General features: G+C 33.6%; 1 pseudogene; it reads left to right on the forward strand.

Annotated features, from left to right (window-relative positions):
- Positions 1-20,715: 20,715 nt before the first annotated feature.
- LOC107145709 lies at positions 20,716-21,041 on the forward strand (annotated as a pseudogene).
- Positions 21,042-21,497: the final 456 nt, after the last annotated feature.

Consider the following 21,497-nt stretch of genomic DNA (forward strand, 5'->3'; position numbering starts at 1 on the left):
ATAGTCCTTTACTCTCAGGACTGCTAAATCTGCCACTAGAAGTCCGTATGGTTGTACTCAGAAATGATGATTCTCAGTGAAAGAACACCTCCAATTTCTAATCATTATAGAACTACAAAATGAAGGTATTGACTTTCCTGAGATATAGGAAAAAACAAAGTTCTTTTCTATTCTCACACCCTCAACCATCACTCACTGCAACACTTCTGTTACCAGAGAGCTGAGTTTATTTTCTCACACACAAGCAATTCTCCAGCAGACACCAGCTGGGTGACCTATTAAATTGAATTCAATTCTGACACTATCTACCTGGAGCTAACTTCAAAACGCACAGGTTAAGGGCTCATAACACTGCCCCCTATATCAGACACCAATTGCCAAGTATTGGATTGTCATATATACTGCTGAACAACTGGCTATAAAGTGTAGTCCACACTACACTCTTCTTAGGTTCAGGTAATTTGCTAAGGCAGCTCCCAGAACTAAGGGAAATAGTTTGCTTAAGATTTACTAGTTTATTGATAATAATGGATACAGTAAAGGATACAGATGAATGGCCAGATAAAGAGGTACATAGGGTGAGGTCTGAAAGGGTCCTGCACACATGACTTTCTGTCCCCATGGAGCTGAGGTCTACCAAACTTCTAGTATCTGGTTGTATTCACTAATCCCATAAGTCCTTGAATTTCATAGTTCAGAGATTTTGAGGGTTTCATCTATACAAATGATTTATTATTACTTCCATTTCCATCCCTTTCTCTTCTCTCTGGAGAATAAGGGTGTAGCTGAAACCCCCACGTTTGTAATTATGGCTTGGTCTTTCTGGTGACCAGGACTATCCAGAGGCCACCAGAAGGTACCTCATTAGAATAAAAGATGCTTCTATCACCCAGGAAATTCCAAGGGATTTAAGAACTCTGTATCAGGAACTAGGGTCAAAGACCAAATATTAGAAGAAAAAATTCACTTACCACCTGCATTTGTATGAATATTTAGGAGCTCTGTCTCAGGAACCAGGACAGAAGCCAAATATTAGAAGCAAAGATTCTCTTAGTACTTGTATTACTCAGGAATTTGCAAAGAATTTTAAGAGCATTGTGCCAGTTAATAGGGACATAGAACAATATCTACACATTTTATTATTTCACATATTTTCATCCTACCTAAAGAAACACAGAAATATCTTGGGCTGCAAAACTCAAGAGACACATTTTTCATCTTCATTGGGTAGGCAGCAAGTGATATCTTCCTAGGAAAAGTAAGCAAGAGAGAGGAGAGAGCCCACTTAAGTAATACTAGATGTTTCTATCTCTTTTTGAATACTCCAACCCCACCCTTTGTCCTCATCTATTCTTCAAACAAGTGATTTTAGACCAAAATACAAAATCCTTAACCTCTAATTTTGTTTTATACAGTATATATTCTACAAATATTCAGCAGAGCATTTTCTCACTTTAGGGTCTCCATATACTCACATCTAGTTCCTGCTGCTTAAAATGATCTTCCTTTCACCATCCACTGGACTAACACGTACTCCTTAAGCCATCTTCTTAGGAGGGACTCCTCACTGAAGTTGCTTCTGGCCCCTGATCTAAGGTAGAAGATCTTTTGTTTACTGGCACAAAAGAGACACTGTTTTCTTCTACAATGCCCTTGTCACAATTTGAATTATATATTTTCCAATGTGTCTGTTCTCCTCGAAAACTATAAGTTCCATTAAAGATCATTCTTATTTTATTCCCAAAGAAACAGTCGGTATCTACCAGAGTAGATGAAACAGAATTGATACTCCCAAATATTTATGAAGCAGAAAAAATTCTCAACCAAGGTGTAGGTTCTGAAAAAGTATGTTGACCCACCACATTAGATATAAGACTTGGCTATGTAGAAAAGAAATCAAACCATTGATAGATAAGAATTTAAATATCTTTTATGATTCAAGTTCAAAGTGTTTTATCTTCATGCCAAAATACTGGAAGCACAACATTAGATACACAGACTTCATGATGCTTTTAAGAGTGTTAAATATTGATCAGGATTTGTAGAATAATAAAAAGAGCTGTGATTGAACAAATTTATTCCACTTCTTTTCAAGTTTATTTGAAGATCAGAAAATTTCTTGATTTTGCCCTCACTAGAATGGATTATCAAAAGCAAAGCTCAAAACACACATTCATTTCCATTCATATCGCTGGATGACCCTGAAGATCAATCCTGCACTGGCAAGGAGAGGTACTGTTAACATGTAGATCATTTTGTAACTCTCAAATTACCCAATTATGGAATAGAAGTTATGTCTATTTTTCGAGTGTTGAAAAACCTATCATTGTAGACATGGTAGCTATAAAACCTTGTGAAAGACTCAGAAATATTCTCAAGTTCTGATGTCTCTTAGAATATAGTGGACCTGTTATAATTAACTCAACTCCATTATTTTGTACCTGCTACAGAAATAAAGCAAATCATCACATGACCTCAGACTGCAACCCATTACCTTCATAACAAAGCAAATGTTCTCTGCATAACATTAGTGTTATTTGTATTCTTTATCCAACATTTTCTTTCAAATTTAGAACCAAAAAACAATATTATGCATACCTCAGACTTTCAGGTTCTGTTTATCTACTATCATATATGTACAGCTCTTACTAATGGATAAATTTAGGTAAGGCACAATCACTACTATTGGCATTTGTGACTGATAGTTATTTCCTTTCCTTTCTGTTGAGTTCTGAACCAACTAAGAAGTCCACAAACTCTTTAGGTAAAAAAGAGGAATAAAAATATCTGCTTTATTACTGATAACTCAATATCCCAATAAGATGTGGAGTACCTTTTGTCTAAAAGTATGGCACTTACCCAAATGGCATTCTCCTATCAGATGCATTCAATGACTTTGATGCGTTAAACTTATTTCACTGGGGAGAAAGAATGAGTACTATGTTGGTCAAGTTTTATGTCCAAAACACCTGACAAGACCAATTTAGAGAAGGAAAGGTTTGTTTTGGCTTCCAGTTTAAGAGTTTTAGTCAATGGTCTGCCACCTCCATTGCTCTGGGCTTGAGGTGAGGTGAAATGTCATGGTACAAGGACATAGAGGAGGGGTGCTTCTCACCTTATGGCAGCCAGGAGGAAGCAGAATGAGAAAATGCATATATAAGACTTGGCTATGTAGAAAAGAAATCAAACCATTGATAGATAAGAATTTAAATATCTTTTATGATTTGAGTTCAAAGTGTTTTATCTTCATGCCAAAACACTGGAAGTACAACATTAGATACACAGACTTCATGATGCACCCATCCAAGGCACACCCCAGTGACCCACCTCCTCCAGCCATGCCTCGCCAGTAGTCCATTCAAACTAGGATGGACTGATTAGGTCACAAGTCAATCATTTCACCTCTGAATATCTCTGAATTAACACAGGAGCTACTGAGGGAAATCTCATATCCAAATGACAAGAAATACTACTTTAAAAAAATGTAAGGAAGAGACAAAACTAATTGTATGAAATACATTCTAATCTCAAGAATTAGATAAAATTACTGTGTTTCCCATTGTGAGGGGTGAGTAGGAGGACAGAAAGAAGGGCACAAGTTCTCTTCCTTGTGGTGCTCCTTCCTGGTTAGTAGAGTGAATACTTCCTTTGTAGGGACACTCAGCAAGAGCAAGACCATCATTCTGGCTAATGGTTTTCTTCTCTTTTCCTATCTTTTAATCTCTAGTTAACAAGGTAAACATGTCTGTCTGTTACAAACTCCATTTACCACACTGGTAAATCTCTGTCACTTCCTCTAAACCCATATATTGCTATTGGCTATATTTAGAATGAAAATAAATTGGGAAAAATTAACTTTTGAAATTTTAAGGATTATAAATGGTATGAAGAAGGAAAAATTATATTGTATGCTATACACAGAATAAAATTAATTAAATAACATTTAATTTTTTAAAGAAATATAATATTAAAAGAAAATATGAAGGAACAAAAAAGCAGTGTAAACAGTTTTTGTTATGTACAAGAAAGTGAAAAAATACATCAACATTTTTCTGACTAAAGTGGATCTTAAGAAATATGATTAGTCTTTCATCCATTTGTAAATATTATGATCCATGATTACAATAATTCTTCATGTTCATCCAAGTTACTGATGATCTGAAAGTAGCTATGCTTGAGCCTGGACCATTGCCAAGGTGGTCTTTGTCTGTACTTGTATCCAAATCTTGTTAGAATGACAGATGTCAATTTAAGGGCTCAAATGTCATAGAAAAAAAAAAGAGCAATAATTAGTTAAAACTAAAGTAAAATTAAGCTAATATAGTCACATTTTAGGTAAAAAAAACTGAATAGAAATAAGGAGGAAACCAGAAACCAGGGGCCACACGGGGCCATACACTTCTCAACTTCTGAAAATCCTACTTTTCTGCCCAGAAACATATTAAGAGTTCTTTCACTGCCTTTTATTAGAAATATTTTGTTAAAGAAAAATATTTCTCACTTTACCAGGTATTAGGTATCAATGTTAAATCACACTGTGTAGCAGTAGCAATGAGGTGTTTGCAAATTGACACAAACCCAGGGGACAATCCGATGTCTCAGTGTCCCTGCAATAGGGCAGGGTGTCTTTACCTGGAATACCTGGGTTTTCACTCATTGCCTGGGGTCACATTTGTGAATGTATGCTTGAGTGTGTTAAAGTTTACATGACATAAAATTCACTCTTAATCCATTCTAAAGTGTATAGTTCCTTAGATTATAGTTCCATCACAATGTTGAAAAACTATCACCACTACCTAATTTCATATTTTCATCATACTAAAGGGAAACCACTTGTCTATTAAGCAATCTCAACCTAACTGCTCTCCTCTCAGCCCTTTGCCCCTAATCTTTCTATCTCCATGGATTTGCCTATTCTTTGTATTTTATGTATGTGCAATCATGGAATATACATCTGTCTTCTTTCATCTCACATAAGATCTCCCAGATTCAACCCTGTGATAGACTTTATTAGTATGTTATCCCTTTTCTATGACCTATGCAATTCCCTTGCACAGATATACCCAATTCATTTATCTATTGATTAACTGATGTTCATTTGACTTGTTTCCACTCTTTGATCATTATGAATAATGTTGGTTTAAACACTCAGGTATGAGTGTTTGCTTCATTTGAACATACAGTCTTATATTCAGCATTTGCTTTTAGTTCCCCTGGAAATACCTGGGAGTAGAAATGCTGGCCTTATAGCAATTCTGCATTTAACTTTTTGATTAATCTCTTGCTGTCTCTAAACAATATCACCTTCCCTGGCAGCAGCAACTATTATATTTGTCTTTAAATGTTTTTAGTCAATGCCACCAGGCAGAGTGCTCAGTGCTGGGGGAATTGTGAGTTAGGAAAAATAAAGACAAGTCCTTTGAGCTAGGGCTTTAGGGAAGCACCAGATAGGTGAAAATCCATAATCATCATTCTTTGAAAATAAGGCCCACTTCACACCCTTTGATGCTAGTTGTCCATGATGAACACAGACAGGCCATCACCAAGCAAGAGAATAGGGAATGGGACTGCAGTAAGAAAGAGTGCTCTAAAGCTCCTTGTTTTAGTTAGTTAGTTTATGTTTGTTTGTTTGTTTGTTTTGTTTTTTAATGCTGTGAAAATACACCCGACAAGAACAATTTTAAGAGGAAAAATTTATAAGGGGGCTCATGGTTTCAGAGGTCTCAGTTCATAGATAGCTGACTCAATTCCTCAGGACAGAACATCATGGCAGAAGGGTGTGGCAGAGGAAAGCAGTTGAGATCATGACACTAGCAAGCAGTGAAAACTCTGCTTAACAAGAACAAAATATAAACTCTAAAGACACACCCCCAGGGACCTACCTTCTCTAGTCACACCCTACCTGCCTATAGTTACCACCCAGTTAATCCCTATCAGAGAATTAGTGCATTGATTAGGCTAAGTATCTCCGAACCCAATCATTTTACCTCTAAAGTTTCTTACCTTGTCTCAGACAAGAGCTTTGGGGGGACAACTAATATCTAAACTATAACACTGCCTTACTGAAATTAGGCTGGGGCTCTTTGATTAAGCATTCCTCTAATTGCTATAAACTTTTAATTAGTTTCAAAATTCCAAAAAGTTGATTCTGATAGTTTTTGCCAGACTTTTAGATTTCCCTACTCTGCCACTTTAGTTAACAGGTGTTCTATGTATATTACTATGGATCCACAGATCTGTAATTATTGTAAATAATTATTTTAAAATGAAAAGTAAAAATAAAACATTGGAGCTTCCATATATGTTTGTTAAATTACTAAATAATCAAAAAATAATAAGAAATAAAATATTAATAACTAAGAAATGAATATTATTTTAAAATTGCCTATTTTTGCATCCTTCCAGCAGTGAAAATAATAAACTAGAAATGTTTTTCCCTTTTATTAGAAAAATTGGAATGGTATTGTAACACAAATGCATTACTATATTTAATAATTATTGGCAATTTAATGTGGATTTATTTAATGCTTTCCTCAATCTTATGAGACATGAAGTGTCAATTACTTTCTTCAAAGTAGGAGAGTACAACTTTAATACAGGGTGCAAAAAAAAAAAAAAAGGAAAGAAAAAAAGACGTATGTTTCCCATCTCTGGAGATCACAATAAAAAGTAGGACACACAGTCTATAAAGGTAAAAATAGATTAAAAACTGTTCAAATACAGCAATTAACTCAGCTGCTTGTCGGTTTTATTTCCTTTTGCAATACTGTTGTTTTCTATATTTGTATGATAACTATAAATTGTACTTCTTTAAAGAAGCATTCATTTTAAGTGTGTACCAAGTGCTGATTGTGCAATTATTGCTAATGGGAGAACTTGCAACCTGCCTAAAGTGTTGAGAAACTGTTTTGTCTTTGTTCCTTAACCCTTTATACCTTAAATTTGTAGAAAGAAAAATAAAAATTTCACTATTCAGTACTATCACTAACCTTTTATGCTTGACAGTATAGCTAGAACAAGTTCAACAGTGAGAAATTTTGCATCTTAAGAATTCCTTTATACCAGTTAGTTGAAATCAAATATTGAATTTTGCTGTCCTAAAAAGTAATCAAACAAAAATGAGTTTTGACTTTAAAAATAATTAGGGTTTTATTTTATTAAATCACAATGCATGCTTCTTTAGGAAGGAGGTATTTTCTTTATACAGAATTTTCATTTTTATTTTTATGTAACAGATTATCTTTCCAATGCTGTTTGATATTAATTAAAATAAACATTAAAGTCAATAATAATATAATTATTATTTTCTTTTTTAACTTCTTGGAAAACCAAATGAGAAAAAAATCATATTGAAGAGTCAACACATTGATTGCCAGGAATGGAAAAGATAAGTCAAAATTGTTGAAATGAGAATGGGGGATTGTAAAGATTAATGTGACCTCCTTAGAGATTTCTGAGAATTTTGTCCTTATCATTTTGAGTAGGCAAGTCCCACTTATATATAATACAGCCAAATAATACTGCTACCTTAAACACAATAGCAATCCAATATCTCATATTAGTAAATATTTTTAATCATTTATTCCCTAGTGGTTTTTCAAAAGTAAATGTGGGAGCCAGGCATGTGGCAAACAGCTAAAATCCCAACAACTCTGGAGACTGAGACAAAAGGATCTCAAGGTCCAGACCAGCCTGGGCAATTTGGCGAGATTCTCAAAATAAAAAAGGGGTGGAGATTTAGTTCAGTACTACAGCACCCTGGGTTAAATACCTAGTACCAAAAAAAAAAAAAAAATGTGGTCATAATTAAATAGGTTATTGTAATATCAATTGTTCATTCATAGAATTGTATCGACACTGAGAGCAATGACAAAAAATAGTAAGGCTATATATCTCATTATAACTTGAAATTTAATGGAAGATATACACATGAAAATACAAAAAATTTAAACTAAAAATGAAATTTCATAATTAAGGACCTTATGTTGGCTTCAGGGGACAGGTGTTTTGTTTATTTGTTTCAGTTTTCATAAAATATTTTATTCCCTTCTGTGACACTCATATCTGCTTTTAGTAAACAAATCATGCTAGTTTAATGAATGAGGTGATATGATAGTAACAGTTAATTGTATGCCTTTTGATTCCTAAAAGTCTAATAGGCAAAGATTTTATTTTCCCTCTATTTTGTAAAATGATATTTTATTCCAATAAAATATCATTTATTCCAATATTTTATTCCAAATAAATGTGAAGAAGCACAGAGGCAGACTCCTACAATCATAAGCAAGGACCTTTAGAGTTAGGAGATGAAGGCCTTATTCATAGAGACTGTAGAAAGTCATGGGACACCTTGAGTACAACATTTCCTCCTTCCACTTTTCCCCCATTTACTGCTCAGAGGCAGAGGGCCCTTGCATTTTTATCCTGTATAACCACAGCTTCTCTTCATAAGCTGACATCTTCTAACTATAATCACATTCCTTTCACCTTAAAGAGCTTAAACTCTTATAAAATAGCACCAATTACTTACTACACTTTATATCTGTCATTTTCTAAGATGCACTCATTTCTAAATCCACTATAGTCTGACTCCTCTCACAGCTTGGTTAGGTTTGCTTTTCCTACTACAGGATCAAAGTAAGTATTTATGTACATGTGGCTTATATTTTCCTTCTTCCTTAGCTCAATCTTATTTTCCTTTCTTCCATATCACTTGCTTACAAAGAATATTCCTCTACGAACTTCCTGAAATTAATTTCATAGAATTTTCAATCCCATATCAGACTATGTTTTACAAGTAACTAAAGAAGCCTTAGGCTCTCAGGGTGAGTATACTATGAGACACCATATTATTAATGAAAATCCATGAGACATAAAATATTTTGTTAGCAACATGGAAAATGTTTGAATATAAGTAATACCACTATATATAAGAAAGCAAAAACATACAACTAACTTCTAGAAAAGATCATCTAATACAGCTGTGCCTTGGTGTCCACAAAAAACTGGTTCCAAGACCTTGCCCACCCTACATGTACCAAAGTGTGAAAGGGCTTATTTCCCCCTGTTACATTAATGGTGCAATATTTCCACATAATTTATACACATCTTCCTGTATACTTTAAATCAGCTCTAGATTACTTATAGTACTGAATAAAATGAATATGTTATACAATAATTGTTATTCTGTAACATTTAGGCAAAAATGACAAGAAAAAAATCTTCTTCAATAAAGACACATTTTTTAAAAAAATATATCCTATCCTTAGTTGATTCATTCTACAAATGTGGAACCCACAGACATTCAAACTGAAAATACCACTTACCCTGAAGGTTATGGAAAAGGTAGAAGAACAAAACAAAAACCAAACAGAAAACATACAGAGTTTGCATAATTCACTGGGCCAAAACTTGCTACTAAAAAATAAATGCTATTATAATATTAGAAATAAAGAGAAAGCTGATACTTTTATTTAGGTAAGCAAATTACTGTTTTTTTAAAACTCAGCTCTGTCATAAATCACTGTGGAAGAAAATCATCAATTATCTATTTCAAAATGAAAATCATTAATTATCTATTTCAAAATGAAAAACTTTAGACTCTGTTGTAATATTTTAATCTGTTTTCACTGTATTAAAAATCTAAGATATATTTAAAATTAGAAAAAAAACATTAAGACATCTTTTTTTAATAAAACAGGTAACACAAAAATACATTGAATCACTAATGTTTTAGAACTCACTGTATAATCCAAAAGTCTATATTTTTTAAGTCAGATATGAGCTAAAATTGATATGTATATACATTATAGTTCTAGATATGCCTATGCACATAGAAAAATAAGCTTATGCATTCATTAAACAAATGCTTAACTAGGGTTTGAAAAGATATGTAAATTCTGATATAATACTTAGTGAGGCTTTCAGTCTTAAAATGATTTTTTTACTATGTAATATTTGTTGTTTTCCACAGATAAAATATCTGAGATAAAACTCATATATTTGTATCTTATCTTACAGAGTATACTAGCCTGATCACAGTTTCAAATTAAGAAACCAAGGTTTATACAGCCACATCAAGATTTATAACTGCTCAATTCACAATAGCTAAGCTATGGACCAACCTAGGTGCCCTTCAACAGATGAATGGATAAATAAAAATGTGGTATATGTACACAAAGGAATATTACTCAGCCATGAAGAAGAATGAAATTATGATATTTTCCAGTAAATGGATAGAACTAGAGACTATCAGGCTAACATTTGGCCAACAAACCAAAGGCCAAATGTCCTGATATGTGGATGCTAACACATAATAAGCAGGGGAGGGAAAACTAAAAGAAGTTCATTGGATTAGACAAAGGGGAATGAAGGGAAGGTTGTGTTGTCAATCAGAAGAATGGGATGTTATACTCCATGTATGTAAAATATATCAAAATACATTCAAATGTCATGTGTAACTAAAAAGAATAAATAAAATTTAAAAAAGAAACCAAGGCTGAAAGAGTATATAGAAATTTTCAATGTCACATAGTTAAAATACTTGAGATTGAAACCCTGTCTCCAGCGTGCACTCTCAAGCAATAAGATCAGTAAGTCATGTAATCACCTGATGAATCAGCAAAAGAGAATGTAAAAAGGCATGAAAAGAAGTAAAGATGCAGTGTAAATGCAGTTTGAAAAAACAGAAACATATTTTTTCCTAGATTTGCAGTCGAAATATGTACTCCCTAGAAACCTAAAACATTTTGATTGAGTGCATGAGAAGTTTGTCATACTGAAGTCCTATGAATATGCACACTCACACATAGAAAAAAACGTGCCATCTTACTCAGTTTAGTACAAAGCCTGTGTTTACATGAATATTGTAATTTGGCTGGTTAAAGCACAATCAGGTCTGATAAGTCATTTTTGTTGACCAACATGATTTCAGAGAGAGGTGGAGGGCTGGTTTTTCATGACAGATAAATTAAAACTAAAACAATTGCAAAATAAAATAATGTGTTTCAAGTATTATGAGATATGTTTGAGCTATTTACTTTCTTGCTTTTTTGCTCCCACTTCTCCTATTCCACAATGTAAGGTATATACCTTGCTTTCTAAATGCTGATGAGGTTTATGGTGAATTTCCTGGCTTTGGTTTTCAAAAGTTGAAAAAAAACACATAGTGTGAGAGGTATTTGTGACATTAAGATATCATTCTCCATCTCTGAGAGGATATAGATAGGGTTAGGGAACCAGTGAGCAGCAAAGAGATTCAGCTTGCTCCCTCCAGGGTTACAGGATGAGGAAGACCACAAAGGAAATGGGGTGGGTATGCAGGCCTCGGACTCCCTGTCTCATCTGAGAAGATCCTTTTGCCTCCATCTGACATAGTAACAGAAGAGTGACAGCTGTGCTGTTTGTAAGTAGCCTGGAAACTGAGATTCCCAGAAATCATCACTAGAGACCAGTTGCAAAGATTTCCTCAACACTTTGGCTACAGAATTGAGCACACATCAACGCCCAGAATGCAGGGATTCAGCCTGCAGAGTAAGCTGGATTTCCATCCAATTATGTGGAATTATGTTCAAAGCAGAAAAAGCTGATTTACAAAAAATAAAAAAAGTTATATGGAAATAAGAAAGTTATATCTACTACAGGGACACAAAAGTAACTGAACCGTGGTATATGTCCATTTCTAAATCAAAGAAATTAAGAAAGGTATCTTGCAATTTTCATTTTGTTATATTTCAAAATAATATTACAATTTTTCTAGCAGTCACATAATGGAAATCCTTTCTATATAAGAGTGACAACTCTAGTTACAGAAATTGAAAATGATTTTTGTTTTATTGCTGAGAGCCACGGCTGAGTCTGTATGGCCCCTGGCATTTTGCCAACAGTATTGATTGACAGGCGAGGCATTACTATCCGCCTCTGCCGCTACTTTTGAGTTCTCGCACTATTTTGGAGTTCTCTGGGGATTTCCTGGGATTCCCCGAGAGTTCCCATTGGTTGGGGAAGTGCAGGAGGAGGGATTTCCGGGAGAGATATTTCCGGCTGGGGGTTCCTGGACAAGCCTCGTGGCATTCGGGAGGATTCCCCAGGAGCTGTGTGAAGTGTTTTCCTGCAGTTTAAAAATAAAGTTTGTTCCTGCTTCAGTGGCTCTTGATTTGTGCCCAGCCAGACTGCGGCATTTTATAACTTTCCAGTGTACATTTTCCAGTATATTACGTACTAATTTTCTGCTATTAAGTTTTAAGTTAATTAACTGTGAAAACTTAATCCTCACTCATAAAATCTTATCTCTTATATAGAAATCTCTTCCTACATGAAGTATTAATGTACAAAATATGGTCGACTAATTTTAACATGTTCTTATATCTCTTTTTTAGAGTAAAGAAGAAATGAGTCACTGTAGGTTAGGAAGATGCCCTTTAATAATTTATATGGTTCTTTGAAAAAAATTTTTTTGGAAAAAATTGTTTTATCAAAAACTTTTAAATAGAGCCTTTTTAAGAACAGTTTTAGATTCACAGAAAAGTTGAACAGAAGTTAAAGAAGGTTCCAGTACATCCCCTGATTTCACACACTCACATCCTCCTCCCCTACCAACAGCTCAAACAGGGAAGTGCATTTGAACCAGAGAAAATTTATTGACAAAACATCACTATCAGGAGTCCACGGTTTATATTAATTGTTCACTGCTGATGTAGCATATTCTACAGGCTCTGATAAATATTCAATAGCATTTATATTCATTGTAGTATCATACAGGATGGTTTTGCCACCATAAAATATCTCTCTGGATTTTGCATTCTTCTCTTCTTACTATCAATTGGCAACTGTTGTTATTTTCTGTCTCAAGAGTGTAAAGTACAGGTATGAACACAAATTGGTGTGAGTATACAACCAGAGATATGAAAAATTGTGCTCTATATGTGTAATAAGAATTGTAATGCATCCCACTGTCATATATAAATTTAAAAAAAAACTTAAAAAGAATATACTTTTTCCTAAATGTAATACAGTTGGAATCATATAGTGTATAGTCTTTCCAGATTGTCTTCTTTAGTAATATGCATTAAAAGTTCCTGCATTTCATGACTTGAGAGCTCATTTACTTTTAGCACTGAAAAATATTCCACTATTTGGTTGTACCACAATCTATTTATCAGTTCAGCTATAGAAGGATAGCTTGTTTGCTTCCAAGTTTTGGCAATTATGAATAAAGACATTATGAAAATCCATGTGAAAGATTTTGTTTGAATATAAAATTTTAATTTATTTGGGTAAATATAAGAAGTACATTTGCTATTTTATATGATAAGAGTATATTTGGTTTTGTTATTGGTGAGGAAATTTTCTTCCAAAGTGACTACACAACTTTGCATTCCCACAGGAAATAAAAATTGCTATTGCTTTACATCCTTGTCAGCATTTAGCTATGTCAGTATTTTGGATTTGAGTCAATGTAGTAGATTATATAGCTGTATCTCATATTAATGACAGATGATGTCAAACATTTTTGATGTGATTGTCTTCTAACTGCATATTTTCTTTGGTGAAGCGTCTGGTCAGGTAGTTGGAATATTTTTAAATATTTTAAAATGTAAAACATTTTATAATATTGTGTCTTCCTATTCCTGACCAGGGACTGTGGCTTCACTTATTATTTTTTCTTTTTTTTTCCTTCTTTAGAGTTTTGCAATTTTTCTCATATAGATGTTGTACATATTTGTACTTGATAACTTAGATTTTTATTTAAGTGTTTCAGTTTTGCAGGGACTAATGTAAACGGTAATGTGTTTTTAATTTCATGTTCCCCTTTAAATTGCTGTTATGTAGGAAAGAAGTTCAATTTTTAGTTTTTATTGTGGTAACAAAACATTTTAACATTAAGTTTATCATTTTAATTTTTTGCTGTATAGTGTTAAATATATATTTATTATATATATATTTGCTCTATAGTGTTAAATATACTTAAATTATTGTGCAACAGATCTCTACAATTTTTTCATCTTACAACCTGAAATTCTGTACCTGCCACTGTGGCAGAGATGAGTAGCTTCCAAAGATCCAGGTGTTAAGGACTTGGTTCCCAGGGTGGCTCTATTGGGAGGTACTGTGGACCTTTAGGAAGTGGGGCGCTATGGCAACCCCTACTTCATGGGAAATATGCCCTCATAGGACATTGTGGAATCTTTATCTCTTCTTCTCCCTTTCTGCTTGCTTGATTTTGATTTAAATGAGTTGCTTTGCCATGCACTCCTGCCACCGTGTGCCATCCTCAGAAGAAGCCTAATTAGCACCACAAAAAATGGTGAACTGAAAATGAATCTTTCCTCTTTATAATAATTTACTAATTCTGATGTTTCATTTTAGTGATAGAAATCTGACTAAAATATACACTAAATGATAACTTTTTCTCATACCCTCCATCACCCCTCCTTCTTCAAAACAGCCTTTCCTCTCTCTTCCTCTATGATTTATATGGCCTTTGAGACTTCATATGAGTACGATCATATAAAATGTAAATTTATGCAATCAATTTATTTCAAATAGCACAATGTCCTCATGGTATGTGAAAGAATTTTCTCCTTTCTTAAGACTAAGTAATGTTCCATTAAATGCATAGCCCACACTTTATCTTTTCGTCAATAGATATTTGGATTATTTTCACCTTTTGACTATTGTGAATAATACTCAGATGAACTTATGCATGCATATCTCTTTATGATCCAGTTTGAATACTTTTGGATTTACACCCAGAAGTAGTATTGCCAGATCATATGTCATGTACTAATTCTATTGTTAATATTTTTAAGTGTTTGTGTGTGAAGTACCAGGGATTTAACCTAGCGTGCCCTACCCCCTCAATCTTTTTATTTTGAGACAGGGTCTTACCAAATTGCCCAGGATGGCCTGAAACTTGTGATTCTCCTGCCTCAACCTCATGAATAACTGGGACTATAGGTGTGTGCCTCAGGGACTAGCTTTTTAAAATTCTTTAGGAAAATTTCAACCCTGTTTCCATAGTAAGTATATCATTTTAAATTCTTAACAGGGCACAAGGGCACTGCTTTCTCCATGTAGATTATACTTTGAATTTTGTTATTTTTGTAGTTACTATCTCATTGTGGTTTTAACTATCAGTTCTCTTATGATTAATGATAAGGACATATTTTCATATGCTTGTTGGCCACTTGTATATCTTCTTGAGATAATTGTCTCACCAAGCACTTTGCTCACTTTTAACTAGGTTATTTGATTTTTGGTATTGAGTTTTACCTTATGAATTGTAAATATTAGTCCCATATGAGAGATTGATTTACAAATACTTGTATTTTCTCTCATTTCATAGTTTTTCATTTCATGCTATTGATTTTTCCTCTAATAAGCAAAATGTTTAAATTTTACATAGTTCAATTTGTTTATTCTTGCTTTTGTTACCTATATTTTGGTTTTATACCCAAGAAATTATAGAAGAATCCAATGTGCTGAAGATTTTCTCTATTTTTTCTTTTAAGGATTTTATAGTTTTGAGTCATACATTTAAGTCTTTAATCCATTTTGTATTATTTTTTATGCATGCTTGGAGGGGGACTTCAATTTCATTTTCATGTGGACATCTTCAATACCATTTGTAGTTTCCCTGTCATCTGTTCTTGGCACATTTGTCAAAATAATTTGGTCATATATGCAAAGCTTTATCTCTAGGATCTTTGTCTTAGTATATGCTCTGTGGCTATAAAAGAATATCTCAGACTGGGTGAGTTTTAAAGGAAAGAGGTTTATTTTGGCACATGACTCTGGAAACTGGTAAGTTCAAGACATGGTGCCGGCAAGGGCAACTTACTCATTTTAGACAGCAAAATGGCAAGTTGATATATGGAAAAGGGGCCAAATGCAAAGGGCAGTTTTGCTTTATAACCATTCGCTCTCACAGTTGATTAATTGAATACCTTAGGGAAAACTGTATACCTTGGGGAAAACTGTATAAAGGAATTAATCCATTCCTATTGGCTTCACCCTCATGATCAAAATATCTCCCATTGGGCCCCAAATCTCAACAGAACCAATATGACAATCAAATTTTAACATGAATTTAAGAGAGGGAAAACCATATTCAGACTATGGCATTATTCTGCTCCACTGGTCTAAATTATCTTTCTGGTAATACTATATATACTGTTTTGATTCCTGTGCTTTATAAAAGGCTTTGAAATTAGGAAATATGAGACCTCCAGATTCGTTCTTCCTTTTGAGATTGTTTTAGCTATTCTGGGTCCTTTGAGAGTTCATATGAATTTTAATATTTTTTTCTACTTTGGTTAAGAAATGTCATTGGAATTTTAATAAGTATTATGTTGAGTCTTTAAATCATTCTAGGTGATATAGACTCAACGGATAAGTCTTCAAATCTGTTAGTCAGGTTTTCATTGATTAGAATATCTTTCAGAAGGAAAGATTTATTCTGGTCTATGGTTACAGAGATTCAGTACATTGTGGACAGATTCCAAGACAAAAACATCATGGCAGAAAGGCAAGGGAGCAGAACGCTTTTCAGCTCACAATGACTGGGAAATACAGAAAAGCTAGGGAGATGATAAATTCTTCCAGAGAATGACCCTAGTAACCTATTCCCTTCAGCTAGGTCCAACTTCTCAGTAATCCATTCAGCTGTTAATGGATTAATCTATCATTGGACTAACACACTAATGAGGTCAGAGCTCTTATGATTCAATCATTACCTAAAAGCAACACCTCTGAACCTTGTTATTTTGGGGATCATACACTCAATGCATGAGCTTTATGGAGGGCATTCCAGATAGAAACCATAGCATAATCCATGACCATGGGATGTCCCTCCATTTATTTGTATCTTCTTAGATTTCTTTTAGCAATTTTTTATTGTTTTTGATATAGAAGTCTTTTAGCTATTTTTTGTTAGGTTTATTCCTAATTATCTTATACTTTTTGATGCATCAGAAATGGGTTGTTTTCACAATTTATTTTTCTGACTTGTCATTATATTAGAGTATAGAATTGTAACAAATCTTTTCCTGCTGACTTTTTATCCTGAAAGACTGATGACCCTTTTGTTTTTAGTCTAACATATTTTTTGAATCTTTACGTGGATTCTTCAGGTTATTCTACATATCAATATGCAAACAGACAGTTTTATTTATTATTTTCAATACTTGGAAAATTTTTAAATATTTTTTCTTGTGTAAATGCTCTAGCTGTAATTAAGTTAGCTAATTACAGTTTTTTTTTTTATCATGAATGATATTGGATTTTATCAAATACTTCTGCATATGTTGATATAATTATGTGACTTATTTTCCTTGGCCTATTGATGCGATTGGTTACATTAATTGATTTTCCAGATATTGAATAAGCTTTATATTACTGGGGAAATACTGCTCAATTATGGTTTATAATTATTTTCATAAATAATTATATTTGATTTGCTAATATTTCTTGAGGATTTTGCGCCTATGTTCATGAGATGTATTTGTCTGTAGGTTCCTTTTCTTGTAATGTCTATCTTTTCTTTGTATTAGGTCAGTGCTATTTTCAATGAATTAGAAAGTATTTCTTCTGCTTCTATCTTCTGGAAGATATTTTAGAGAATTTATTCTTTAAATGTTTGGTAGAATTGATCTATTAACACATATGAGCCTGGTGTTTTCCATTTTGAAGGTTATTCATCATTTATTCTATTTTTAAAAATATAATCCTATCAGGATTGTCTGCTTCTGCTTGTGTAAGTTTTGTCAGATTGCATTATCCAAGGCATTAGCGGATGTCATCTAGGTTATCAAATTCTTGGGCATACAACTGTTCAGAGTATCTCTTTATTGTTCCTTTAATGTCCACAGGATTTTTAGTGACTTTTTCTTTCATTTCTGTTTTTAGTAACAGGTGTCAACTCTTTCTCTCTTAGTTTGACTAGAGTTTATGAATTTTGTTGGTCTTTTTCATTAATAAACTTTTGGTTCAATTTATTTTCTCTATTGGTTTTCTGTTTTCAATTTCATTGAGTTCTGCTCTGAGTTTTTATTATTTCTTTTCTTCTGTTTACTTTGGATTTAATTTTATCTTTTTTTCTTTTTATTTTCTAAGTTAGAAGCTTAAGGTATTGATTTTTTGTCTTTCTTTTCTTCTACTACATGCATGCAGTGCTATAAATCTTCTAATTCTGCTGCATCCTAGAAAATTTAGTAAGCTATGTTTTAGTTTTCATTAAATTAAAAATATTTTTAGTTCATACCAAGATTTCTTCTTTGACTTATATGTTATTTAAAAGTGTGCTATTTGATATCCAAGTGATTGGGGATTTTTCTATTTTTTTTTTTACTTCTACTTTAGTTTTATTGTGGTTTCAGTGTTGACATTGTGTGGATTTATACCCCTTTAAATCTCCTAAATTGTTTTTATGGCCTGGAATATGCTTTATCTTGAATGGTCCATGTAAGTCTGAGCATCATATGTATACTTCTATAGTTGAGTGAAATGGTCTTTGGATACCAATTATGTTCAGTTGATTTTTGTTGCTATTGAGTTCAACCAGATTCTTACTGTTTACTTACCTATGTTAGAACGTTTTTAGTTGTCTCAGAAATTTCAGATATTTCATTCTGTTTATTTTCCTTTTAACACTTTAATTTTGGATGTTCTTATCAACATATCCTCAAGCTCTCGAGTTCAGAGATTCTTTTCTTCATCAAGTTCAGTCTACTAATGAGCCTATGAAAGGCATTCTTCATTTCTGAAGAATGTTACTGTGTTTGTTACTGTGTCTATCATCTCTATCAGTTCTGTTGATTCTTTTCTTAGAATTCCCATCTGTCTGCTTATATTATCCATCTGCTCCTACATACTGTCTACTTTGTACATTAGTGCTTGTTTTTTTTTTTTTTTTTGGTACCTGGGGTTGAACCCAAGGCACCTAATCATTGAGTCATATCCCCTTTTGTTTTTTAGAGAAAGTGTCTTACTGAGTTACTCGAGACTTCACTAAGTTGCTGAAGCTGATTATGAACTTACAATCTACCTGTCCCAGCCTCCTAAACCACTGGGATTACAGGCATGTGCCACCATGCCAGGCTAGGGCATATTAATCATAGTATTTATATGAATCTGGTTCTTGAGTTTTCTCCATCTCTTCAAACTTTGTAATGTTTTTGCACTTTGTAGTGTTTTGTTTTTAAAGTGCAGGAATTGAAACCAGGCCCTAGCTCATGCTAGAAAATCACTCTACAACTGAGCTATTTTCCGAGTACACAAATTGTATTTTTCACCTTTGTAGTTTTTTTTTTTTTTTTTTTCCCCCTGGCCACTGGACTTAAGGTCCTAGGTAAAAGGAACAATAATAAGTAAATCTTTTGGGATATGGTGGAAAGGTGGCAGTAGTGAGGAATGGTCATATTCCCATGACTGTGCAGAGTCTTTTACTGAACCTGTGACCCTGGACTGTGAACTTTACAGGTGTTTCTCAGTAACCTTTCCAAAATGAAACAGAGGGTAGAGTTGATTAATTTCCTGATCTAATATGGAAGACTACAAACAAAGGATTATTTTTTCTTATTCTCTGTGAAGGATAAAGATGGTTGGATTTATATAGTTCACTTGTTCAGGTCTATTGAACTTTGACACAAGTCCAGTCAGGCTCTGGTAAGATAGCTTCTTTTGGGGGCAGGCCTTGTTATGAAGAGCTTAATGCTCTGAGTTACTTTCCCACTCCTCTACTAAAAGTTTGAGTGGGTTTTTCCTTCCATCATCACTGTGAAAACCTGGTAGAATTCCTAGTGATAAAACTCACAAAAGTGTGAGTGCTCCCCTATGAGCAGGTCCCTATAAAGTTTTTAACTCCCAGACTTGTCCACATGGTCTCTCCTGCAGTTCATCAATGGCAGTTCCATTTTTCCATCACTAGTTCTAAGGGATATTTCCAGTTGTAGATTGCTACTGTGGTAAACTGTGATTCCCTGTGTATGCATCTGTGCTTTCAATTTTAGTGGCAATATTTTGACCTGTGACCCTCACTTCTTTGCTGGATCTGAGAAGAGCTGTTGGTGCTTTTAATTTAGTTCTTTTCTTCACTTTATTTGTTTTTTAAATATGAGGAATTGAACCCAAAATGCTCAACCACTGAGACACATTCCCAGCCCTTTTTTATATTTTATTTAGGGACACAGTCTCACTAAGTTGCTGAGGCTCCCTTTGAACTTGTGATCCTCCCGACTTAGCCTCAGGAGCCACTGGAATTACAGGCATGCACTACAGCACCCAACCAGTTTCTTCTTAGATCTTTTATTAGAATGGAAACTTCAAAACACCTTACATTCTACACTGAAAACTAAAAGTTGATCTGTCTCTTTCTCTCTCTCTCTCTCTCTCTCTCTATATATATATGTGTGTGTGTGTGTGTGTGTGTGTATAAATATATACATACATATATATTATTTCTGGTCTTGTTTGTTTGTTTTGCAGTATTGGGGATCAAAACCACTGCCTATTGCAGTGGTTACTTAGTTCTTAAGTACAATAGACTCATTTAACCTCTTTCAACTAACAGAATGTTCTTCAGCTATGTGACTACCCTCTTCCTCCCTTGGTCTCAGGGACTTTCTTTTACCTTGTGTCTTTTGCTCATCCAAATAATCACCCAACTGACCTCTCTTTAACTAACTTTTTATCTTTGGTCTCAGTAAGATAGTTTCCATGATGGGCAGCAAGATGGTTTCTTCCAGCAGAGTCATTTAGGCAGTCAATTCACATAATATGGTCATGTTTGCCTGACAGGAGAGACAACCCTAAATTCAGTGTATCAGAAGCTTTGAGATCAGAAAGGCTACCATACCACTCTTTGCAATTTAACAGCATCTTAAGAAAGGTAAATCACCAGATTGGGGAAGCATCAAGATCAACCAGACACTACAGAAATAATAAAAACATTACTTCAGAAGTACAAAAGGAAAGCCATATCTCAGGAAGTAACAAAATTTATCCAAAATTTGTACTTGTTCATATGCCTCAGAATATTCTGAGGTACAGAGTATGCACTGTAGCTGCTCATTGTCATCAGACAAAAAATAGCATTTTTTTACAACAAGGGCCATCTAAAATAAAAAATTAAAAATTGCACATTAAATAACAAATATTCTGTAAAAATTAAAACAATTTAAAAATGATAGAATTATAACTTTTATACAGATATAAATATTAACACATTTTAATGCTCTACTTTTGTAGTGTGGTTACCAAGGGCATTATAACTAGTTCAAGAAAGAATTTTAAAACAGGGAATATTAGAAATTGGGAATATTGAAAAGAATATATAAATTGTGGCAATATTGAAAGGAATATATAAATTGTGTCAAAACTGGTTGTGCCACATGCTAGAGGGAAGATAATTAAATTTCTACCAGCAAGAAAGAATTAACACATCTATTAATGACCTATAATTTACAAAAAGTTGTAAAATAACTCTGTCAAGGAAAACC

This window comes from Marmota marmota, unplaced genomic scaffold, assembly GCF_001458135.2.
Source record: "Marmota marmota marmota unplaced genomic scaffold, marMar, whole genome shotgun sequence".
NCBI classification, from domain to species: Eukaryota; Metazoa; Chordata; class Mammalia; order Rodentia; family Sciuridae; genus Marmota; species Marmota marmota.